General features: G+C 46.2%; 1 protein-coding gene across 7 annotated transcripts in view; it reads right to left on the bottom strand.

Annotated features, from left to right (window-relative positions):
• The window catches only part of rhobtb4 (Rho related BTB domain containing 4), a 115,488-nt gene that overhangs the window by 80,093 nt on the left and 11,995 nt on the right, over positions 1 to 23,400 (bottom strand). For 3 of the 7 annotated variants that reach the window (XM_060907177.1, XM_060907179.1, XM_060907180.1), the window contains one exon: positions 9,707 to 9,788. The exons of the other annotated variants lie outside the window; for them this stretch is intronic. The gene's annotated coding sequence lies outside the window, so the exon portion shown is untranslated. The remainder of the gene's footprint in view (positions 1 to 9,706; positions 9,789 to 23,400) is intronic. 7 annotated transcript variants of the gene reach the window in all.

The raw sequence follows: 23,400 nt of genomic DNA, 5'->3' as shown, positions 1-23,400 counted from the left end.
GCACGCTCGCTCACTCTCACACGCGCGCACGCTCGCTCACTCTCACACGCGCGCTCGCTCGCTCACTCTCACACGCGCGCTCGCTCACTCTCACACGCGCGCTCGCTCACTCTCACACGCGCGCTCGCTCACTCTCACACGCGCGCTCGCTCACTCTCACACGCGCGCTCGCTCACTCTCACACGCGCGCTCGCTCACTCTCACACGCGCGCTCGCTCACTCTCACACGCGCGCACGCTCACTCTCACACGCGCGCACGCTCACTCTCACACGCGCGCGCTCGCTCACTCTCACACGCGCGCGCTCGCTCACTCTCACACACACGCGCTCGCTCACTCTCACACACACGCGCTCGCTCACTCTCACACACACACGCTCGCTCACTCTCACACACACACGCTCGCTCACTCTCACACACACACGCTCGCTCACTCTCACACACACACGCTCGCTCACTCTCACACACACACGCTCGCTCACTCTCACACACACGCGCTCGCTCACTCTCACACACACGCGCTCGCTCACTCTCACTCTCACACGCGCGCTCGCTCACTCTCACACGCGCGCGCGCTCGCTCACTCTCACACGCGCGCGCGCTCGCTCACTCTCACACACACGCTCGCTCACTCTCACACACACACGCTCGCTCACTCTCACACACACGCTCGCTCACTCTCACACACACGCGCTCGCTCACTCTCACACACACGCGCTCGCTCACTCTCACACACACGCGCTCGCTCACTCTCACACACGCGCTCGCTCACTCACACACGCGCTCGCTCACTCTCACACACGCGCTCGCTCACTCTCACACACACGCACGCTCGCTCACTCTCACACACACGCACGCTCGCTCACTCTCACACACGCGCACGCTCGCTCACTCTCACACGCGCGCACGCTCGCTCACTCTCACACGCGCGCACGCTCGCTCACTCTCACACGCGCGCACGCTCGCTCACTCTCACACACACACGCTCGCTCACTCTCACACACACGCTCGCTCACTCTCACACACGCGCGCTCGCTCACTCTCACACACGCGCGCTCGCTCACTCTCACACACGCGCGCTCGCTCACTCTCACACACGCGCGCTCGCTCACTCTCACACACGCGCTCGCTCACTCACACACGCGCTCGCTCACTCTCACACACGCGCTCGCTCACTCTCACACACACGCACGCTCGCTCACTCTCACACACACGCACGCTCGCTCACTCTCACACACGCACGCTCGCTCACTCTCACACACACGCACGCTCGCTCACTCTCACACACACGCGCTCGCTCACTCTCACACACACGCGCTCGCTCACTCTCACACGCGCGCTCGCTCACTCTCACACACACGCACGCTCGCTCACTCTCACACACACGCACGCTCGCTCACTCTCACACACACGCACGCTCGCTCACTCTCACACACACGCACGCTCGCTCACTCTCACACACACACGCTCGCTCACTCTCACACACACACGCTCGCTCACTCTCACACACACACGCTCGCTCACTCTCACACACACACGCTCGCTCACTCTCACACACACACGCTCGCTCACTCTCACACACACGCTCGCTCACTCTCACACACACACGCTCGCTCACTCTCACACACACACGCTCGCTCACTCTCACACACACACGCTCGCTCACTCTCACACACACACGCTCGCTCACTCTCACACACACACGCTCGCTCACTCACACACACACACGCTCGCTCACTCTCACACACACACGCTCGCTCACTCTCACACACACACGCTCGCTCACTCTCACACACACACGCTCGCTCACTCTCACACACACACGCTCGCTCACTCTCACACACACACGCTCGCTCACTCTCACACACACACGCTCGCTCACTCTCACACACACACGCTCGCTCACTCTCACACACACACGCTCGCTCACTCTCACACACACACGCTCGCTCACTCTCACACACACACGCTCGCTCACTCTCACACACACACGCTCGCTCACTCTCACACACACACGCTCGCTCACTCTCACTCTCACACGCTCGCTCACTCTCACACACGCTCGCTCACTCTCACACGCTCGCTCACTCTCACACGCTCGCTCACTCTCACACACACACGCTCGCTCACTCTCACACACACACGCTCGCTCACTCTCACACACACACGCTCGCTCACTCTCACACACACACGCTCGCTCACTCTCACACACACACGCTCGCTCACTCTCACACACACACGCTCGCTCACTCTCACACACACACGCTCGCTCACTCTCACACACACGCGCTCGCTCACTCTCACACACACGCGCTCGCTCACTCTCACTCTCACACGCGCGCTCGCTCACTCTCACACGCGCGCGCGCTCGCTCACTCTCACACGCGCGCGCGCTCGCTCACTCTCACACACACGCTCGCTCACTCTCACACACACACGCTCGCTCACTCTCACACACACGCTCGCTCACTCTCACACACACGCGCTCGCTCACTCTCACACACACGCGCTCGCTCACTCTCACACACACGCGCTCGCTCACTCTCACACACGCGCTCGCTCACTCACACACGCGCTCGCTCACTCTCACACACGCGCTCGCTCACTCTCACACACACGCACGCTCGCTCACTCTCACACACACGCACGCTCGCTCACTCTCACACACGCGCACGCTCGCTCACTCTCACACGCGCGCACGCTCGCTCACTCTCACACGCGCGCACGCTCGCTCACTCTCACACGCGCGCACGCTCGCTCACTCTCACACACACACGCTCGCTCACTCTCACACACACGCTCGCTCACTCTCACACACGCGCACGCTCGCTCACTCTCACACGCGCGCACGCTCGCTCACTCTCACACGCGCGCACGCTCGCTCACTCTCACACGCGCGCACGCTCGCTCACTCTCACACACACACGCTCGCTCACTCTCACACACGCGCTCGCTCACTCTCACACACGCGCGCTCGCTCACTCTCACACACGCGCGCTCGCTCACTCTCACACACGCGCGCTCGCTCACTCTCACACACGCGCGCTCGCTCACTCTCACACACGCGCTCGCTCACTCACACACGCGCTCGCTCACTCTCACACACGCGCTCGCTCACTCTCACACACACGCACGCTCGCTCACTCTCACACACACGCACGCTCGCTCACTCTCACACACGCACGCTCGCTCACTCTCACACACACGCACGCTCGCTCACTCTCACACACACGCGCTCGCTCACTCTCACACACACGCGCTCGCTCACTCTCACACGCGCGCTCGCTCACTCTCACACACACGCACGCTCGCTCACTCTCACACACACGCACGCTCGCTCACTCTCACACACACGCACGCTCGCTCACTCTCACACACACGCACGCTCGCTCACTCTCACACACACACGCTCGCTCACTCTCACACACACGCTCGCTCACTCTCACACACACGCTCGCTCACTCTCACACACACACGCTCGCTCACTCTCACACACACACGCTCGCTCACTCTCACACACACACGCTCGCTCACTCTCACACACACGCTCGCTCACTCTCACACACACACGCTCGCTCACTCTCACACACACACGCTCGCTCACTCTCACACACACACGCTCGCTCACTCTCACACACACACGCTCGCTCACTCTCACACACACACGCTCGCTCACTCACACACACACACGCTCGCTCACTCACACACACACACGCTCGCTCACTCTCACACACACACGCTCGCTCACTCTCACACACACACGCTCGCTCACTCTCACACACACACGCTCGCTCACTCTCACACACACACGCTCGCTCACTCTCACACACACACGCTCGCTCACTCTCACACACACACGCTCGCTCACTCTCACACACACACGCTCGCTCACTCTCACACACACACGCTCGCTCACTCTCACACACACACGCTCGCTCACTCTCACACACACACGCTCGCTCACTCTCACACACACACGCTCGCTCACTCTCACACACACACGCTCGCTCACTCTCACTCTCACACGCTCGCTCACTCTCACACACGCTCGCTCACTCTCACACGCTCGCTCACTCTCACACGCTCGCTCACTCGCTCACTCTCACACACACACTCTCACACACACACACTCGCTCACTCTCACACACACACACACTCGCTCACTCTCACACACACACACACTCGCTCACTCTCACACACACACACTCGCTCACTCTCACACACACACACTCGCTCACTCTCACACACACACACTCGCTCACTCTCACACACACACACTCGCTCACTCTCACACACACACACTCGCTCACTCTCACACACACACACTCGCTCACTCTCACACACACACACTCGCTCACTCTCACACACACACACTCGCTCACTCTCACACACACACACTCGCTCACTCTCACACACACACACACTCGCTCACTCTCACACACACACACTCGCTCACTCTCACACACACACACTCGCTCACTCTCACACACACACACTCGCTCACTCTCACACACACACACTCGCTCACTCTCACACACACACACTCGCTCACTCTCACACACACACACTCGCTCACTCTCACACACACACACTCGCTCACTCTCACACACACACACTCGCTCACTCTCACACACACACACTCGCTCACTCTCACACACACACACACTCGCTCACTCTCACACACACACACTCGCTCACTCTCACACACACACACACTCGCTCACTCTCACACACACACACACTCGCTCACTCTCACACACACACACACTCGCTCACTCTCACACACACACACTCGCTCACTCTCACACACACACACTCGCTCACTCTCACACACACACACTCGCTCACTCTCACACACACACACTCGCTCACTCTCACACACACACACTCGCTCACTCTCACACACACACTCACTCACTCTCACACACACACTCACTCACTCTCTCACTCTCTCTCTCTCTCACACACACACACACACACACTCTCTCGCTCTCACATGTCTTTGGACTGTGGGGGGGAAACCGGAGCACCCGGAGGAAACCCACGCAGACACAGGAAGAACATGCAAACTCCACACAGAAAGACCCGTCTGCCACTGGGCTCGAACCCAGAACCTTCTTGCTGCGAGGTGACAGTGCCAACCACTACACCACCATGCCATCGTCTCATCTCATTATCTCTAGCCGCTTTATGCTTCTACAGGGTCGCAGGCAAGCTGGAGCCTATCCCAGCTGACTACGGGCGAAAGGCGGGGTACACCCTGGACAAGTCGCCAGGTCATCACAGGGCTGACAGACACAGACAACCATTCACACTCACATTCACACCTACGCTCAATTTAGAGTCACCAGTTAACCTAATCTGCATGTCTTTGGACTGTGGGGGAAACCGGAGCACCCGGAGGAAACCCACGCGGACACGGGGAGAACATGCAAACTCCGCACAGAAAGGCCCTCGAACCCGGACCTTCTTGCTGTGAGGCGACAGCGCTAGCCACTACACCACCGTGCCACCCCATGCCATCATTATTATTATTATTATTATTATTCAGTTACTTTGTTGAAACACTGGCATACATCTGGGCATGAGTATCACGAAACTAAGGTAGGACTAAAACTTGTATATCATATTGCTGTTCGGGGCCCCGATGACCAGTGATATCTAAAATAAATAAATATAAATAAAAATCCACATGAACAATCCTGACAATACAAATTACATTATTACACAGACATTATTATATACAGTTAGGTCCATAAATATTTGGACAGACATTTTTCTAATTTTGGTTCTGTACATTACCACAATGAATTTTGAACAAAACAATTCAGATGCAGTTGAAGTTCAGACTTTCAGCTTTAATTCAGTGGGTTGAACAAAATGATTGCATAAAAATGTGAGGAACTAAAAGCATTTTTTAAACACAATCCCTTCATTTCAGGGGCTAACACCTTCTGCGCACTTCGGCAGCATCAATGCGCTGCCGAAGTGCGCAGAAGGTGTTAGTATGCCTGTCATTATAGTGCAGACTTTCCATAGCATAAAAAATCGCTACGTTTCAATTTGTGTAACTGAACTTGTTTCATATCACTGGTCATATAAACCTATGTTAACAGGAAAAACGCGGAAGAGTTTGGTCGCATCTAACTACAGCCCCAAAAAATACCATTGGCCATACTGAGCCTAGCTACATTGCTAACAGGAGTGACAGCGCGTCTGACTGCGTCTGACTGACTGGGAGGTCGCGCAAAGCTCGGAGAGGTACGGAGCAGCTCGTCTCAATTCAGATAAGAGCATATTTCATTATGGAAGTACGGTGGACTGTTCCTTTAAGGATGGCTTGTTTCACCTGCATGGAGAGCTCCTTTGAACACATGTTTTTTTTCACAGCAAGATCTTCCAAATGCAAGCACCACACCTCAAATCAACTCCAGGGCCTTTTATCTGCTTAATTGAGAATGACATAACGAAGGAATTGCCCACACCTGCCCATGAAATAGCCTTTGAGTCAATTGTCCAATTACTTTTGGTCCCTTTAAAAACAGGGTGGCACATGTTAAGGAGCTGAAACTCCTAAACCCTTCATCCAATTTTAATGTGGATACCCTCAAATGAAAGCTGAAAGTCTGGACTTTATGTCCATTATATAACTATAACCTGAATGTTTCAGTAAACAGGTAAAAAAACAAAATTTGTGTCAGTGTCCAAATATATATGGACCTAACTGTAACAGTTAATTCTGGCCCATGATTTGATAGGATAAGTGGAGTCCTCGAGTGCTGATATTTTCTATAACTGCACTGGTCCAGTGTCTCACATGCAAGGCTCGATCAAGTTGTGGCTTCTTTAGAACCTATTTTTGGTTCATGGAACAAAACTAAATAAAATATTTGGCCATATTTTGTCTGAAATGTCAGTTACTCAATATTCATTCCTTGTGCTGTTGTACAAACCATCAGTACAGCTGTGATTACCAGCAGTGCTCTAAGGCCAACTCACAGCCAGGCTGATATTCAGTCCAACAGCACTCTTGTGCGTGCAAAATTGCTTAAATATAGACCATGTTAGACCTAGTCATAAGCAGTTCAGGTATCTGAAAATGTGCTTCTTGATTTATTTGTTAATGTAAAGAATCGAAGGCTCCATCTCTGGCCATGGCCTTCGCATTAATCTGTTAAATTTTTTTGATTAATTAAAACGAAGAATGACTAGATACTGTACTTTACAGAAGCATAAATAATTAAATTCTACCAGGAATGTTGATCACTTCAAAGCTCAAAATCCTTAAAATCGCTCAATTTTCAGGCACCACTAAGTTTAACAAGCTTTTGCAGCCATGTGCCACTGAGCACAGATTAGGAACACTGACCTCTACTGGTCTACTGGAATATTTACAAACTGGAAAGAACACAGCTTTGACTTGGTTCACTCTAAACATTACATCAACCGTCATTTGTAGATCAGAGTGACGACTTTAAATAAAAACAGCTTTTTAGAAAATGCCCATGCTCAATAGAACCACTGTGAGGCTGTGAAGGGGCATGAGCTCATCGCCCAGAGAGTGACAGCTATGTCAGTCACAGGCCCGAGCAAGTTGTACGCCTTCTGTTCCCACACTTCAGTCAATGCAAGCCTTTCCACCATCCGTCTAATGCCAAGCTGGACACTAGCAGGCAGACTGGTGCCCAGCGCAGCAGCAGACCCTGAGAAAGTGATGCCCTCTTGGCCCCTCTGGCATGTTCAGAAAGGAGAGTGAGCGGGAGAAGTGGATTGGGTGGTCAGAACAGAGTACACCGGGCAGGCTTATGAAATTGGACATGAGAATCTAGGCCTGCCTATAAAAAGGAGATCAGTCATGTTGTATTTGGTGGAATGTATGTCAGACGGTTTAAACTAGGCCATACAAACTGCGGCAGGCAGAGAGACAGAGAGACAAATTAGTCAGCCAGCTTCCTCTGAATGGACGAGTCGTAAGCCTGGGAACTTTTACCATGTCTACTGGCTGATTGGGTTGTTCCAATATGTGGTGTTCAAAGATAGGACATCGGAAACATCTGGAAAAACCCCTCTGAAACACACAGTATATGCCTACTCACTTAGGCTATATGGGTCAAAGACAGAAGGACTCGGTGTTGCAGTCAAGACCAAGTCATGACCAAGACAAGATCAAAACTTTGAGGGGTTGAGATTAAGTCAAGACCAGGACCAGACGAGTGTGTGAGAAGTGTGGTGACGGCCGTTAACAGGAAGAACATTTTCAAATTAGAAATGAGTCACGTTATTGGTTGCGTTTGAAGCAGGAAAATTTACATCCAATTACAGTAACAGGGCAGCCGTGGCCTGAAGCTTAGAGAACCATCCTTGGGCCCAAAGGGTCCCTGGTTTGATTCCTGGCACCAGCAGGAAAAATGTGAGGGGCGTTGAGTGAATGAGCAGCACTTTCTCCTCTCTCTGTATCATGGCTGAAGTTCCCTTGAGCAAGGCAACTAACCCCCAACTGTTCCCTGGGCACTGTAGCATACCTGCCCACTGCTCTGGGGATGTGTGTGTGCTCATTGCTCACTTGTGTGTTCACTGCTTCAGATGGAATGCAGAGAAGGAATTTCGCTGTGCTTGAGTGTACATGTGACAAATAAAGTCTTCTTCTAACGATGTTAAATAAATCAAACGATGCACAGGCAATTTCGTGAAATCCCTGCAGCTGTGGTCTTGAAATAAAATCCTGAGTCCTCTATGTCTGAGACCAAGACAAGACCAAGTAAAAACGTGGTCGATTCCGAGACAAGACGGAGACCTTCAAAAAGTGGTCTTGAGACCGGTCTCAAGTATTACAACACTAGACTGACTCAACCTAATGATATTTGCACCTTTATCCTGAATAACAACTCTGCACTTCATATGTAACACCTTTATGAGACAGCAGGGAAAGAATGAAACATGGGGGCGTCGTGGCTCAGGTGGTTAAGGCGCCATACCATGAATGCGGGCGACCCGGGTTCGATTCCGACCCGAGGTCATTTCCCGATCCCTTCCCGTCTCTCTCTCTCTCCCACTCATTTCCTGTCTCTACACTGTCCTATCCAATAAAGGTGCAAAAAGCCCAAAAAAAAAGAATGAAACATGACAGGGTGTGTTCCAGGAATTCATCATGGGGTGGTGTGGTCCCACCCCACGTTAATTGGAAGGCTGTTACCACCCCAAAGTTATTGTTTTCCAATAATAGCATGTCTGGTAGTGTTTCATTCCTTGAAAACCACAGCCAACGACTGTAAACATGCTTTAACATTTGTTGTTACATTTCATGTTTCAAAAAGTGGTCTTGAGACCGGTCTCAAGTATTACAACACTAGACTGACTCAACCTAATGATATTTGCACCTTTATCCTGAATAACAACTCTGCACTTCATATGTAACACCTTTATGAGACAGCAGGGAAAGAATGAAACATAACAGGGTGTGTTCCAGGAATTCATCATGGGGTGGTGTGGTCCCACCCCACGTTAATTGGAAGGCTGTTACCACCCCAAAGTTATTGTTTTCCAATAATAGCATGTCTGGTCGTGTTTCATTCCTTGAAAACCACAGCCAACGACTGTAAACATGCTTTAACATTTGTTGTTACATTTCATGTTGTGGAACACAACACGCGATACACTTACTGTTATCACTTATGTTATGGTGGCTGCTATAAACAGTCGATCCCTTACCAGTATCACTCTCTTGAAGTTAACGAGGCAAAGAAAGCAGCTTGATGTGTTCAAGAAACCAGAAAGCACAAAGTCCTTTGTCCTGAAGAAACATACTGAATGTTATAAAGTACTGACACAAGAGATTCTTCCATAGAATTGCATGAATGTTTCCTTACAGAAAAATTTCACCATGTCAATGATTATACTCTTTTCCTTGTTAAATATCAACACATTTTGAGTCCATTTATTATTAACCTTAAGTCATGTGAATGGATAAATGGCTTTATTCTATCCACATTCACTGGATATACGGTACGCAATCACATGCTCCGATTGGCTACTCTACGACTAGGCTATCAGCTCATATACCACGAGTAGAGAAAAACAAAATGCCAGTGCGTGTTGCTGAACCAACCGAGGACGAAATAAAAACTCTACTTGAAAATAAACCCCCCAAAAAAGTTAAAGTATTTAAAAGAAACAGAAATGGCTAAAAGAATAGTTTTTTTTTCTTTCCCATGAATAGCTCCTGTGCCACACTCCAACCCAGTTGGTGGCGATAGTGCACCTTTAAGTTGGTTTGCCAACCACCAAAAAACCCCGAAGAAGAAGAAAACCCAAAAAATATTTAAAAAAGCAACAAAATATGGAATAAAAAGTATTTGATGGTAAGAATATATCCTTTATTTTTCAAGAATTATCACATTTTTCACAAATTGCTCCCGTCATTTCACCGGTTTGTTTACATTCTAAGCGGAAACGATTGTCAGACATACTGTATGAAGTTTTTATTTATCGAATTTGCAAAAAATCAAAATAAAATTGCTCCGTTTACCAAAATCCAGTGAATGTGGATAGAATAAAACAGTTATTCCACTCAATCTCGTCATACATAGCTTATAGTCAACTTGGAGCTACGCGCCTCATCGGCTATCAGTTCATGTACGACTCAATTTCATGGAATACCTGTTAAATATATGACCGTGTACATGTGTTGATTTGCACATGATTGTCATTACAGACCACAACATTATACACGGCTCGAAATTCACGGTGGTCCGGTCGCCCGAGGCGACTTAATTTGTCATTTGGCGGGTAATTCCTGTCACTAGCCAGCCCGGCTGGCTAGTTGAAAATAAAAAATATATATATGAAGCGAAGATTCAGACACACCGTCAACTAAACCCGCCACATATTAAGCGCGTGCCATGTCTGTGTTAATCGATGCATTTATCAGCAGGACGGAAAATACCGAAGAATTCTGAATCACATCGTGTACGAGTCAGGCTGTCGGTTTTTTCACTACTGCGCATGCATATAACGCATCTCATTGAATATCGCAGTAATCACGTCATCAAATTTAATAGATGTGGCCACATTATCGCACATTTAAACACGTGTTTTTGTTGTTGCCTACATCTACATCCGCCAAAGCTACGTTGCGATGTGGAATTTTCTGAAAGGTGTACAGAAACCGCCAGAGACGGGGACAAAGCGACCTCGGTCTGAAGAGGAGAAAAAGGCCACCGATAAAGCGTACGAGAAGGAGAAACGACAAAGGACTTCTAAGCAAACGTGGGAGCAGGGTAGGCCTTGGCTGCGATACGATTTTTATGGAATAATTAATTTTTTTCAAGTTGATTCCTAGTCAATATGAAGCTCCTAATGCTTTCTCTCTCATAAATGATTAAATACAGAAAGCATGTTGGACATATTTTGGGTGCTATAGTCATGATAGCAAGTATATTTGTTTTCAATACTCATACACCAAGTTGCCAAGTTTTCCAATATATTATTTGTTGATATTATATTATGGTGCTCTGTGTTGTTCTCATTTATGTATTTAACAACAGTATCAAAATACTCGGGTCTTGAAATAAATGCACATTAGTCGTGAACAATGGTAACTACTCTCTTTTGTGTTATTTTTGACAGAAGTAAAATTCATACATGAACAAATTTTGGCTAGTTGATTTTCTGTTTGGCGAATTACTTTGGAAGGGAACTAGTCCGGCTGGCTGGTGAAAAAAAAAAAAAAAAGAATTTCTAGGCCTGTTATATACAATTACATCCAAGCATGCAACTCAACTACATTGTGTTATAATGAATATGAATGCAGAATAACAGTTTTCTGTGAAATAAACAGCCTGCGGGGACAAAACCTCCCACCCACCCTCTTGTATTTATTACAGCTAAAATCCCCCATCTCTTCTTCCTCTGATACACACACACCCTTAAACAGTCCTCCACTCCAGACTCTCCAGGCACTGAAGGGACGGACAGGGTGACCGCAGGGTTGCAAGCTAAATCGGGCAGCATTTAGGGCACCACAGCTGTACTGAACTACTTGTTTTTCCCCAATTCACAAACTGTAGACTAGCCCTGAACTGTCACATGCTTCACACCTACTCCTCCTCTACACTTATCCACGCTGTCTGGAAGATCAACCTCGATACAGCAGTCCCTCTGCGCCCCACACCTTTCCTGAGGTGTGGTGTGTGCTCATTCCTGCCCTCTAAACATGACACACCATATACAGACATCTTTCCTACAACTACAAGAGATACAATGAAGAGGAAGTGGTTTCATGGTATCAGGGTTTCAGGATAAAGTGTGTGGGCAGCTTGGAAGGGTGTTACTGTGTACAGTATACAGAACGCCCAAATGAGATAAGGCCAAAAAACAAACACTGTACATCAAAGATGGAAAAAGAGGAAAAGTATGCAGGAAAAAGCTACAGGACAGGGCGTGTGAAAGAAGGGATGGAAAGAGGACAGAGGTAGAGGAAGGTAGAAAATATCTGGAGCACAAAGAAGCTGTAGAGAGAAAGGAGTGACAGTAGAGGGTGTGGAAGAACAAGGCAGAGACAGCAGAGGAGATGGGGGCTGCAAAACCAACGTGGCCCACACAGGAAAAGTGAAGGAGGAACAAAGAAACTGTAGAGAAAAAGCAAAGGCGGGGCTGAAGAGAGAAAGCAATAAAAATAGAGAGGCGAAGGCATGAGATGAACAGAACGCCACTTGTTTAGCCTGTATTATCTCATTATGGCAGGGACAGGCCATGCCATCTTATCAATGCAGAAGTTCAAGCTCTCCGAGTCTGTTTGCACTACACCCAGACCTGTCACCGTCATTCATGAGCTACTTACTGCCTCAATTCCTGCATGATAAATCAGGCTGACACATCACAGGACAGGTTTTTCCTCAAAACAAGAATGTTTTAAACTGTATGACTGTTATGTGATCACTTGATGAACGTCCACAGCTGCTCCAAGACAACGGATATCACAAATAAAGTGGATTGTTGTGCCATGTTAAGATCGGATGTGCTCATAGTTCAGAACGTTCTATATTGTTTTATTCTATCCACATTCACTGGATATGAGCAATCGCACGCTCTGATTGGCTACTCTACTACTAGGCTATCAGCTCATATACAGCGAGTAAAGAAAAACAAAATGGCAGAGCGTGTTGCTGAACCAACCGAGGACGAAATAAAAACTCTACTCGAAAACAAAACCCTCAAAAAATACAAAAAAACAAAAACAACCCCCCCCAAAAAAAACATGGAATAAAAGTATTTGATGGTAAGAACGTATCTTTTTTTTTTTTTAATTTTTCAAGAAATTATTATCGCATTTTTCACAAATTGCGACTGTCATTTCGCCGGTTTGTTTACAATCTAAGCAGAAATGATTTTGTTGGACGTTTTGTATAAAAAGTTATGTATCAAATTTGCAAAAAATCAAAATAAAAATGCTCGGTTTCTCAAAATCCAGTGAATGTGGATAGAATAAAACAGTTATTCCACTCAATCTCGTCCTACGTGGCTTATAGACAACTCGGTGCTATGTGCCTCGTCGGCTATCAGCTCATGTACGACTCGATTTCGTGGAATAACTGTTAAAGTGCTAGTCTTACAAAAAGATCATAAAATCCCAGGTTTTCTGTGTGTGATATGCTCAAATAGGTTGTAAAGTTCAACGATAAATTAAATTTGTCTGAAAAAGAAACAGCAGCACGGTGGTGTAGTGGTTAGCGCTGTCGCCTCACAGCAAGAAGGTCCGGGTTCGAGCCCCGTGGCCGGCGAGGGCCTTTCTGTGTGGAGTTTGCATGTTCTCCCCGTGTCCGCGTGGGTTTACTCCGGGTGCTCCGGTTTCCCCCACAGTCCAAAGACATGCAGGTTAGGTTAACTGGTGACTCTAAATTGACCGTAGGTGTGAATGTAAGTGTGAATGGTTGTCTGTGTCTATGTGTCAGCCCTGTGATGACCTGGCGACTTGTCCAGGGTGTACCTCGCCTTTCACCCGTAGTCAGCTGGGATAGGCTCCAGCTTGCCTGCGACCCTGTAGAACAGGATAAAGCGGCTAGAGATAATGAGATGAGATTCCGCCTTTTTCATCGGCTACACTTGAACGACACACCTCTTAGGAGACATGCTTTGGTTTTAATTGTGTTTTGGAATAAAAAAAATAATAATTAAAAACGTGCTACATTTTGCAAATCAGACGAAGTCAGAAATGCCGCAAACTTTTAAGCGTTGCACATATGACGTCACTTCCTTTGAATTAACAATAACTTACCAGGAACGTATTTGTGTAATGGCGGACTCAAAGAGCCAAACTTTACCGGCTAAATAGAACATGTTCCCAGTCTTGTATTAAAATACAATTTAGACAGCAATCTATTTAACATGTCTAGTTTTATAAGGTATAATTTCCAGGGGCGATGTCGTTTTCGTAAGACGAACACTTTAAATATCCCATTTTTACCCTCCAGAGCTGTTTGGTTACTTAGCCAACGTTGGAAGGTGTGTGCACTTTGGCTCATTATTTTCGTGCTGTTGGAATGGGTGTTGGTGGTGAAGTGGGTCAGATGTTTGCTGAAAAGTGCTCTTGGCCTGGGTGACACATTGCAGATGCCTGAGAGCATTGTCAGCAAACACGGAAACGCAAACGTACACACACACACACACACACACCCAGATAACTCCAGCATGCAAAAACTCTTGCTTGCTCTGTAATGCATGCACTTGAATTCTCATGCACACAGTTCCTACCAGCCCACATAGTCAATCGCCATCTCTGGATTGCAGTTTAGGAATGCAGGAGATTGTGATAGTGGAGAGCGCAGTCCTGCTGTTACCCCTGAAGCAGTGGTTTCCCTGAGCCCCAGCTAATAAACACTGGAGAGTGGATCCAGTTCCACTTCCAGCTGCCAATCATCTGTCTCTTGCACTTTTTTTTTTTAAACACAGATTTTCCATAATACTGGTGTTTTATAAAGGGAAAAAAAAAAAGACACCTCAGTATTCCAGCTTTAGTGATTTACACTGAACCAAATAAAGCTGGAATGAACTTGCACTAGTGTGTGGTTTTACACTGAGTGTCAACATTCTGCAACCGGAGGCGTGCCATGTCACAACAGAGCCTTGGCATCTAGGGTGACATGTCTATGTGTTAGAAATATGAATACCCCGAGCAACACTGAGTGTTGATGCTTTTGTTAGCCGTGCACATTTATACCATTCTTCAAGCACAAGCAAAGATGCTGAGCATCATATACAACAACATGTAATCACTTTCATTAAATAAGTCACATTTAAGAGAAGTAACAGCCTCAGTTTGTGTTTTTTAGCCAAGCCGGCTTTTCGGGGGGGGGGGGGGGGGGGGGGGGGGGTGGAATCACAGAAAATGGTGCTCAGAGAGAATCAAAGTGAAAGTTAACAAGAAAGAGTGGAGGAAAGAGACCTGTGCAAGCCACGTGTTTGTCTGATCAGAAATATGTGACCCCTCACCGAATCCAGGGACGCATGTCGGCCGAAACGAATCCGAGATAATCGCAAAAGAAGCTTTTTTTTTTTTTGAAATTTGTGATTTTTGTTTTTTTCCATCATGTGCAAGTTGAGATCTTGAAGAATGCAATCAGTATTTCAGACAATAGATTGTTTTGTTGGAAAAGCATACATTTTTTGTTGCAAATTGTCTCGTTTTTGTCAGGACTGTAGCCTGCTGGGGGGTGTGGGTAAATTACCATATGGGCCATTCACATGATGATTTAAGTCATTTGTTTTTTTTTCCACGAATCAGCTGTATGATCCGAGTTGAGCGCATGGCTACTTAACCTGCATACAGGCGTGTGATTTCACTATGGAATGAGTTACTAAACAGAGCGCAGAGGAGCTGACACACCGCGAAGCAAACAGACACACGGTATTTACATCGGAGATCACCATTTCTAGCAAAAAAAAAAAAAACGCAACCTCGTTTTCCAGATTGAATGGAATACTTGAATGATCGGATGATACACGGACCGTTCTAGGATTACATTCCATCGGAGGCATTGGTGTGTGCAAGGCGACGTTTCTCTTTCTGATGGGGTAAGTTTATTAATCTAAGGCTGTGTGGTTATTTTTGCATGTAACGGAGAGTGTTGTGGTTTGGTTAAGCCTAGGTCACAACCGGACGTACGATTTTTTGGCCGTGTGATTTTTGGCGTTTCCCAAATCGCTGCGTTTTTTTTTGTTCACGGAGAAAGACGCGCGTTGGCCGTAAGTTTGTCTTGCAACCTGAAAAAAACGTAAGCGCCCGTAGAGTTTGTTTGACATGACAAAGAACCTCTGCGGCCGGTCTGCGGCTCGAAAATCAGCGCATCACACGCGCGCTCTTGTGCGTTTCATGCGCGCTCTCCGTGTGTTTCTTGCGTTTTTTGCGTGTAGACCGGCCGTAGGAGCACGGTACGGCCGGTTGTGACCGAGGCTTTACATGAAACTAGTGTTGTGTTAGTTGTGTCATCATCGTGCTATCTTTCTTTCTTACGGTGTGAGTAATTTTTCAACCACAAAACGTTAAAGTATACTTTAGGACTTATTTTTGTACTTCATAATCGTGTTGGGCATACTTTGCATGGAAGGAAAATTGACGTGGTGATCTTTGTTTACATGAAAGTAGCATCGTGCTAGCTAGTAGGGGGTAGGGCTTTCCTTAAATGTCATGCAAATGAGCATCATTATGTGCCCGCCCTACACCCAGAGTAGCTGAGATGGAAAACTTTGAGGGCGATTTTCTCCCTTTTCTGTTTTAAGAAGTATACACTTTCAAAAGGCCGCACATTCTTCAAAATTGTCAGATCTCCACATGGAAGGCATCATTGGAAAGCTTAGAAACTGTACTTTCTGAATCTGTCAATAACTCAAAATGCCTCCGGGCCGACATGGATTCTGTGATCTGCCACATATGTTGGAGGAGAAAGTGAAGACAAGCAGGAAGTGATTTGACGCAGAAAGGCGAGCAGACCTTAGACACCCTAGATGGAAATGTTTGAATTCGTGTTGGTCTTGGAAAGAAGAATGTTAATATCAAAAACAAATCACACCCGTCCCACCATGCCAGCGGTCCCTTTTACACAGACGTTGATTACTATCTCTGTGAACACACTCTGATTAACAGATAGTAACGGACTCTGTTATGATCAATCGTTGCTGCTCAGAGGCGGAGCAACACACGCTCCCTGTTCCGCATTCTGACATTTTATACAGAACGCGAGGCGGAATAAAGGCGTAAGATTTCCGCCTTGAACAGGCTGTGTAAAAGGGGCTTCTGAGGCTAAGCAAAGAATTATGGGAGACTGGAGGTGGAGCAGAGTCAGCAGATGCCCCTCATTCTTCAGTAGCTTAAAGCTTTTTTGATGTCGATGGAGATGGAATGAACTTGACAGAGCTCGAGGAAAGGCTGGAGATTCAGGGATCATCAGGGTTTATTGGACATCTGAACATTAAGCTTAACACTAGCGTCATCATTTCTACTAGTGTTCCTGTTTAGACATTGGACAGATCGCCAGACTTGAGATAAGACACAAGACTAAACTGAAAATCTCTGATCTAATCTGTTCAAACGATCCTTTTGTCAATCATTTTAACCATCATTAGTAAGGAACCGTATCAAATCCGAGGACATCAGCATTCCTATCTGTGTTTACTTTACTGCTATCTCTTTTTTTATAGCAGGACGGCTTTTCTACTTTGTCTTTACCGATGAGGGAAATGTTAGGAAACAGACACATGCACACTAGCTAATATTCTCAGCTGGACATTGCACAAAGGTTAAACACAAGGTTCTTTAAACAACCTTCTCAAGTGAAGAGGCTAATCTCATTAAGTCTTCATCCAGCTGCTCCAGAGCCAAGGCTTAATCACAGGACTGCGCTATGGTTGAGTACCTGAACATCTGATTTACACTGTTAGCCTCTTTCAGGCTTAGGGTTAGTTTGCCTGCAGATGAGCTGAGTTCAGATACAAAGCATATATCCGGTACATATACACTCACCGGCCATTTTAATAGGAACTACTTGTTGATTCTAAGATTCCTGCTCTTGGCTGGCAGGAATGGAACCCAATGTGTTCTTCTGCTGTTGGATGCTGAGATGCTTTTCTGCTCACCACGGTTGTAAAGAGTGATTATATGGAGTTACTATATCCTTCCTGGCAGCTCGAACCAATCTGGCCATTTTCCTCTGCCCTCTCTAATCAACAAGGCGTTTGTTTCCACCCACAGAACTGTCACTCACTTGATGTTTTTTGTTTTTCGCACCATTCTGTGTAAACTGTAGAGACTGCTGTGTGTGAAAACCCCAGGAGATCAGCAGTTTCTGAAATACTCAAACCAGTCCATCTGGCTCAAACCAAGACCCATGCCACAGTGAAAGAAAGTCACATTTTGAGATCACAATTTTTCCCATTCTGACGTTTGAAGTGAACATTAACTGAAGCTCTTGATTTGTATCTGCATGATTTGATGCATTGTGCTGCTCTCAAGGGATCGGCTGATCAGAGAACTGCATCAACCAGCAGGTGACTGTATGGGTGTTCCTAATAAAGTGGCCAGTGAGTGCATCATGTTGGTATTATCTGTCATAATGGAGAGACCAGCAGAAGTATAATATTACATACATGTCAACCTTTGGTCAATCAAACCTGTATAACCAACCTCTAAAATCCTTATTTCCCTTATAAAATCCTTATAAGATGCAAATTAAAATAATTTACCTAAAATTTGAATGATAATTAACAATGATATATCCCAGTTACTTTTTATTCAATATTAATAACAATAAACCTTCAGAATGAATACAAAGCTCCAATGTTTGACAAAAACAGAAAGTGTCACTCTAATGTTCTGAATTGTACTCCATGACAGCTTTTTTAGCACTCTGCACCAATACCTCACTAGGCTGCATGTCACAGCAAGTGTCTGTGTTGATCTTACACTGCAGTAGGCCAGGTCATTGTGTCTGCATTCAGGTTCTTTCTGCTCTCTGTGTGTATCTTCCTGATTTGAGAGAAAACTCTCTCACAGTCAGCATTACTGTGGGGTAAACAGAGCACTGCCTAACTTGAACTAAAACGCCCACTACCTTGTGTTTTCTGTCTTTCCAGTTGTTGGCATATCAGTTTTTGAGCGCGCAAATACTGTCATCACTGGCTGATTTTGCCTTTGGCTTGCATTCCGCTGATGTAGTTTCAATTTAAAATGTTCTTTCACATCATACACTCCCGATGCTGCAACTTTGATGTCATGCACACACAGTGTGCAGTGTGCGTATTCTTCGTTTTTGGAGGCTGCCGGTTGGATTATGCCATTGAAAAGGTCCTTCCATTCAGGGAGAAACCTACCGCTGTATTGTGTTTTGAATTTCTTTGCCGGAGTGCCCATTCAGAATCTTTTCAGTCGCTATTGAAAGTCGCTCAGGTGGAAATACGCTTTTCAAACAAAATGTTACTTCACGGTTGCCAGGATTCTCGCAATGCGGTGTGCGCATGATCAGAAGTGGAATGAAGTCTCACTACCACAAGATAACGCGCGATTTCATAAGACTCTTTACTGGTTGTCTGTGCTTTCTGTGGTGTACAGTACGTTTGTAAACGTTATGCACTCTTATCATCGTGGGAATTGATTATAGCTCTAAATAAATATTGAAGTTTTTTTTAAAGAATCCGTATAACTTTATTTGTATGCCCGTGTACTACGTTTATTGAATCAAATCCGTATAAAATATGGACATTCCGTATAGGTTGACATGCATGATATTAATTCATCTCTCCACTCCACATTTCACTGGATATGAGCAATTGTGTGCTGTGAGAAGGCTACTCTACTACTAGGTTATCAGCTCATATACCGTGAGTAGAGAAAAACAAAATGGTGGAGCGTGTTGCTGAACCAACCGAGGACGAAATAAAAACTACTCAAAAACAACCCCCCAAAAATACAAAAAAACAACAAAATATGGAATCAAAGTATTTGATGGTAAGAGTGCATCTTTTTTTAATTTTTCAAGAATTATTATATCATTTTTCACTAATTGCTACTGTCATTTCGCCGATTTGTTTACATTCTAAGCAGAAATGATTTTGTTGGATGATTTGTATAAAGTTATTTATTGAATTTGCAAAAAAATCTAAATAAAAATGCTCAGTTTCTCAAAATCCAGTGAATGTGGATAGAATAAAACAGTTATTCCACTCAATCTTGTCATACATGGCTTATAGCCAACTCGGAGCTACGTGCCTTATCGGCTATCAGCTCATGTACGACTCGATTTCGTGGAATAACTTTTAAATGTACTTTCTTGCAAAAAAAAAAACAATACACAGCATCATATTGCATGATCATTTCTTCCCCAGTTCAAATGCCTGTCTTGTCCAAACTTGTGCACTAGACACCATGAGGATTTACAGACCACTGAAGAAATTCAAATGTACCTGGCTTAAGCCGTTCAATCCAAAGATCAGTGATCAGGAGAACTAAAGCAAAGAAAATGAATCCTGTATCAGCAAGTAAACACTACATTTTACAGCCAGGCTTCATTAATCACAGTCCTGACGTGCGGGACAGGCTGCTGTAACCAGGCATTTGCACTTGCGTACTTGCTGCAGGAATGTTGGAATCCTCATGAGCTGTCAGAGTTTTGGATAAATCTTCACAAACCTTCACACTTTGATGTGTAAAACACTTCAGACTGAGCCAACTGAATTAGCAAAGCGAGCTAATGGAACAAAGGAAGAATTTGAATAGATCATTCAAAACACCTTCAGGATCACATGTCAATTATTTAATAAAAGCTGAAAAGACGACGAAATAATGGCCACATTTGAGTTAAACTAACAGATGGTTTTTCTTTACATCATAATTTGAAGTATGTTGAATATAATCCTTTAAGTGGAATGTAACCTCTGAACAAACAACCTTATTAGGACACACCTAATGCAATGCAGCTTGCAATCTTGTTTTATATAAAGATGAATTATGAAAAGCCAGGGCATGGAGAAAGTGTAAAGAAGGGGTGGATTGGATAATGGTTGATCAGGTACAAGGCCCTGCCAGGGTAAACACCTCAGGAGCTTAGGATTTGGGCACAGCAGGACAAGCTGGGATCAGGCCGTCCACCTCTGGGGGAGCGTCGGAATGCCACAGGGCTGTATACAAGGCCCGCTTTAATTCTGCCCTACATGGAGCTTGAAACCAGAGAGAGAGAGAGAGAGAGAGTGCACACACCATACTCTTACAAAGACATACTGTATGTCAGTTCCATTACTGAGATTCTCTTAAAGGTTATAGAGCGGTCATCATATGGTGAGGGATCGAGCAGGGAAAAGAGGAAAAAAAAAAAGCTAGCTAAAAAGGAGGCTACTGTTTCTTTTTTGCATCTCTCTCCCTCTCTCTCTGTATGTATGCTTCTGACGCTGTGTCTCCTGGGACATGGGCTTTCAGAGCAAACAGGAAGGGGCTTTATCGGAATGGCCGTGTGACAGTGGACTATTGACTGGGTGATGCGCTCACACTTATGGAATGCACATGTGCAATGTAAAAAATGTGGAGAATAAACATCTAATGAAGCACAGACAAGCATGGACAATACTGTGCATGCATGCAGCTACAACAAGCAGAGAGAGAGGGTCAGTCATGGGGTAAGCACACATACATGCACACATGGCCTGTAGAACATTTCTGAAAAGCACTGGAAAAATCCATACTGTTGTTAACTCATCACCAATAGGCTCCAAGCAGCCATCACTGATGGAACAATGTACACTGACACTAGGAATTAAATGTCCTCTTTGAACAACAGACTGCTTTCAAAGGTCATGTGCAGGAACAAAAAAGATGATAAAAATATATTTTTATAATTATAATGGACCGGCACCTTTAATATTTATTACGTTGTCCCATGTTAAATACCGAGGCGGCATGGTGGTGTAGTGGTTGGCGCTGTCGCCTCACAGCAAGAAGGTCCGGGTTCGAGCCCCGTGGCCGGCGAGGGCCTTTCTGTGCGGAGTTTGCATGTTCTCCCCGTGGGTTTCCTCCGGGTGCTCCGGTTTCCCCCACAGTCCAAAGACATGCAGGTTAGGTTAACTGGTGACTCTAAATTGAGCGTAGGTGTGAATGTGAGTGTGAATGGTTGTCTGTGTCTATGTGTCAGCCCTGTGATGAGCTGGCAACTTGTCCAGGGTGTACCCCGCCTTTCGCCCGTAGTCAGCTGGGATAGGCTCCAGCTTGCCTGCAACCCTGTAGAACAGGATAAAGCGGCTAGAGATAATGAGATGAGAGATGTTAAATACCAGTTTTTTTGTTTGTTTTTTCAGTTACAACGTTCAACACACTATACAGTACCAGTCAAAAGTTTGGACGCACCTTTTAATTGAATTAAGACACGTCATGTCTTAAACTAATGATGGATGTTATTTCTCTTTACTTAGTCAAGAGGTTCTTGACATAATATGGATTACTATAGTTGTGGAATTGGGCTACTTACTGTGGCTTTGTTAATTATTATTTACTATTTGATCTCAAACGCATTAAGAAGGCAAGAAATTGCACGGATTAACTTTTGACAAGGCACATCCGTTAATTGAAAGGCATTCCAGGTGACTACCTCATGAAGCTGGTTAAGATAATGCCAATAGTGTGCAAAGCAGCATAAAGGTAAATGCTGGCTACTTTGAAGAATCTAAAATCCATCCATCCATTCATTATCTGTAGCCACTTATCCTGTTCTACAGGGTTGCAGGCAAGCTGGAGCCTATCCCAGCTGACTATGGGCAAGAGGTGGAATACACCCTGGACAAGTCGCCAGGTCATCACAGGGCTGACACAGACAACCATTCACATTCACACCTACGGTCAATTTAGAGTCACCAATTAGCCTAACCTGCATGTCTTTGGACTGTGGGGGAAACCGGAGCACCCGGAGGAAACCCACGCGGACACGGGGAGAACATGCAAACTCCACACAGAAAGGCCCTCGCCGGCCACGGGACTCGAACCCGGACCTTCTTGCTGTGAGGCGACAGCACTAACCACTACACCACCATGCCACCCAGAATCTAAAATATCAAACATTTTTTTTAAACACTTTATTGTTTACCGCATAATTCCATATACAGTATGTCCCATATTTTATTTCATAGTTTTCATGTCTTCAGTATTGTTCTACAATGTAGGAAATAATCAAAATACAGAAAAACCTATGAATGAGGAGGTACAGGGTGTAGTGGTTAGCACTTTCGCCTCACAGCAAGAAGGTTCTGGGTTCGAGCCCAGCGGCCTTTCTGTGTGGAGTTTGCATGTTCTCCTTGTGTCTGCGTGGGTTTCCTCCGGGTGCTCCGGTTTCTCCCACAGTCCAAAGACATGCAGTTAGGTTAACATGAGACAGCCA

The sequence above is a fragment of the Neoarius graeffei genome, chromosome 24 (assembly GCF_027579695.1).
Source record: "Neoarius graeffei isolate fNeoGra1 chromosome 24, fNeoGra1.pri, whole genome shotgun sequence".
In the NCBI taxonomy this organism is placed as follows: Eukaryota; Metazoa; Chordata; class Actinopteri; order Siluriformes; family Ariidae; genus Neoarius; species Neoarius graeffei.
This window is presented reverse-complemented; position numbering and strand designations above follow the sequence as displayed.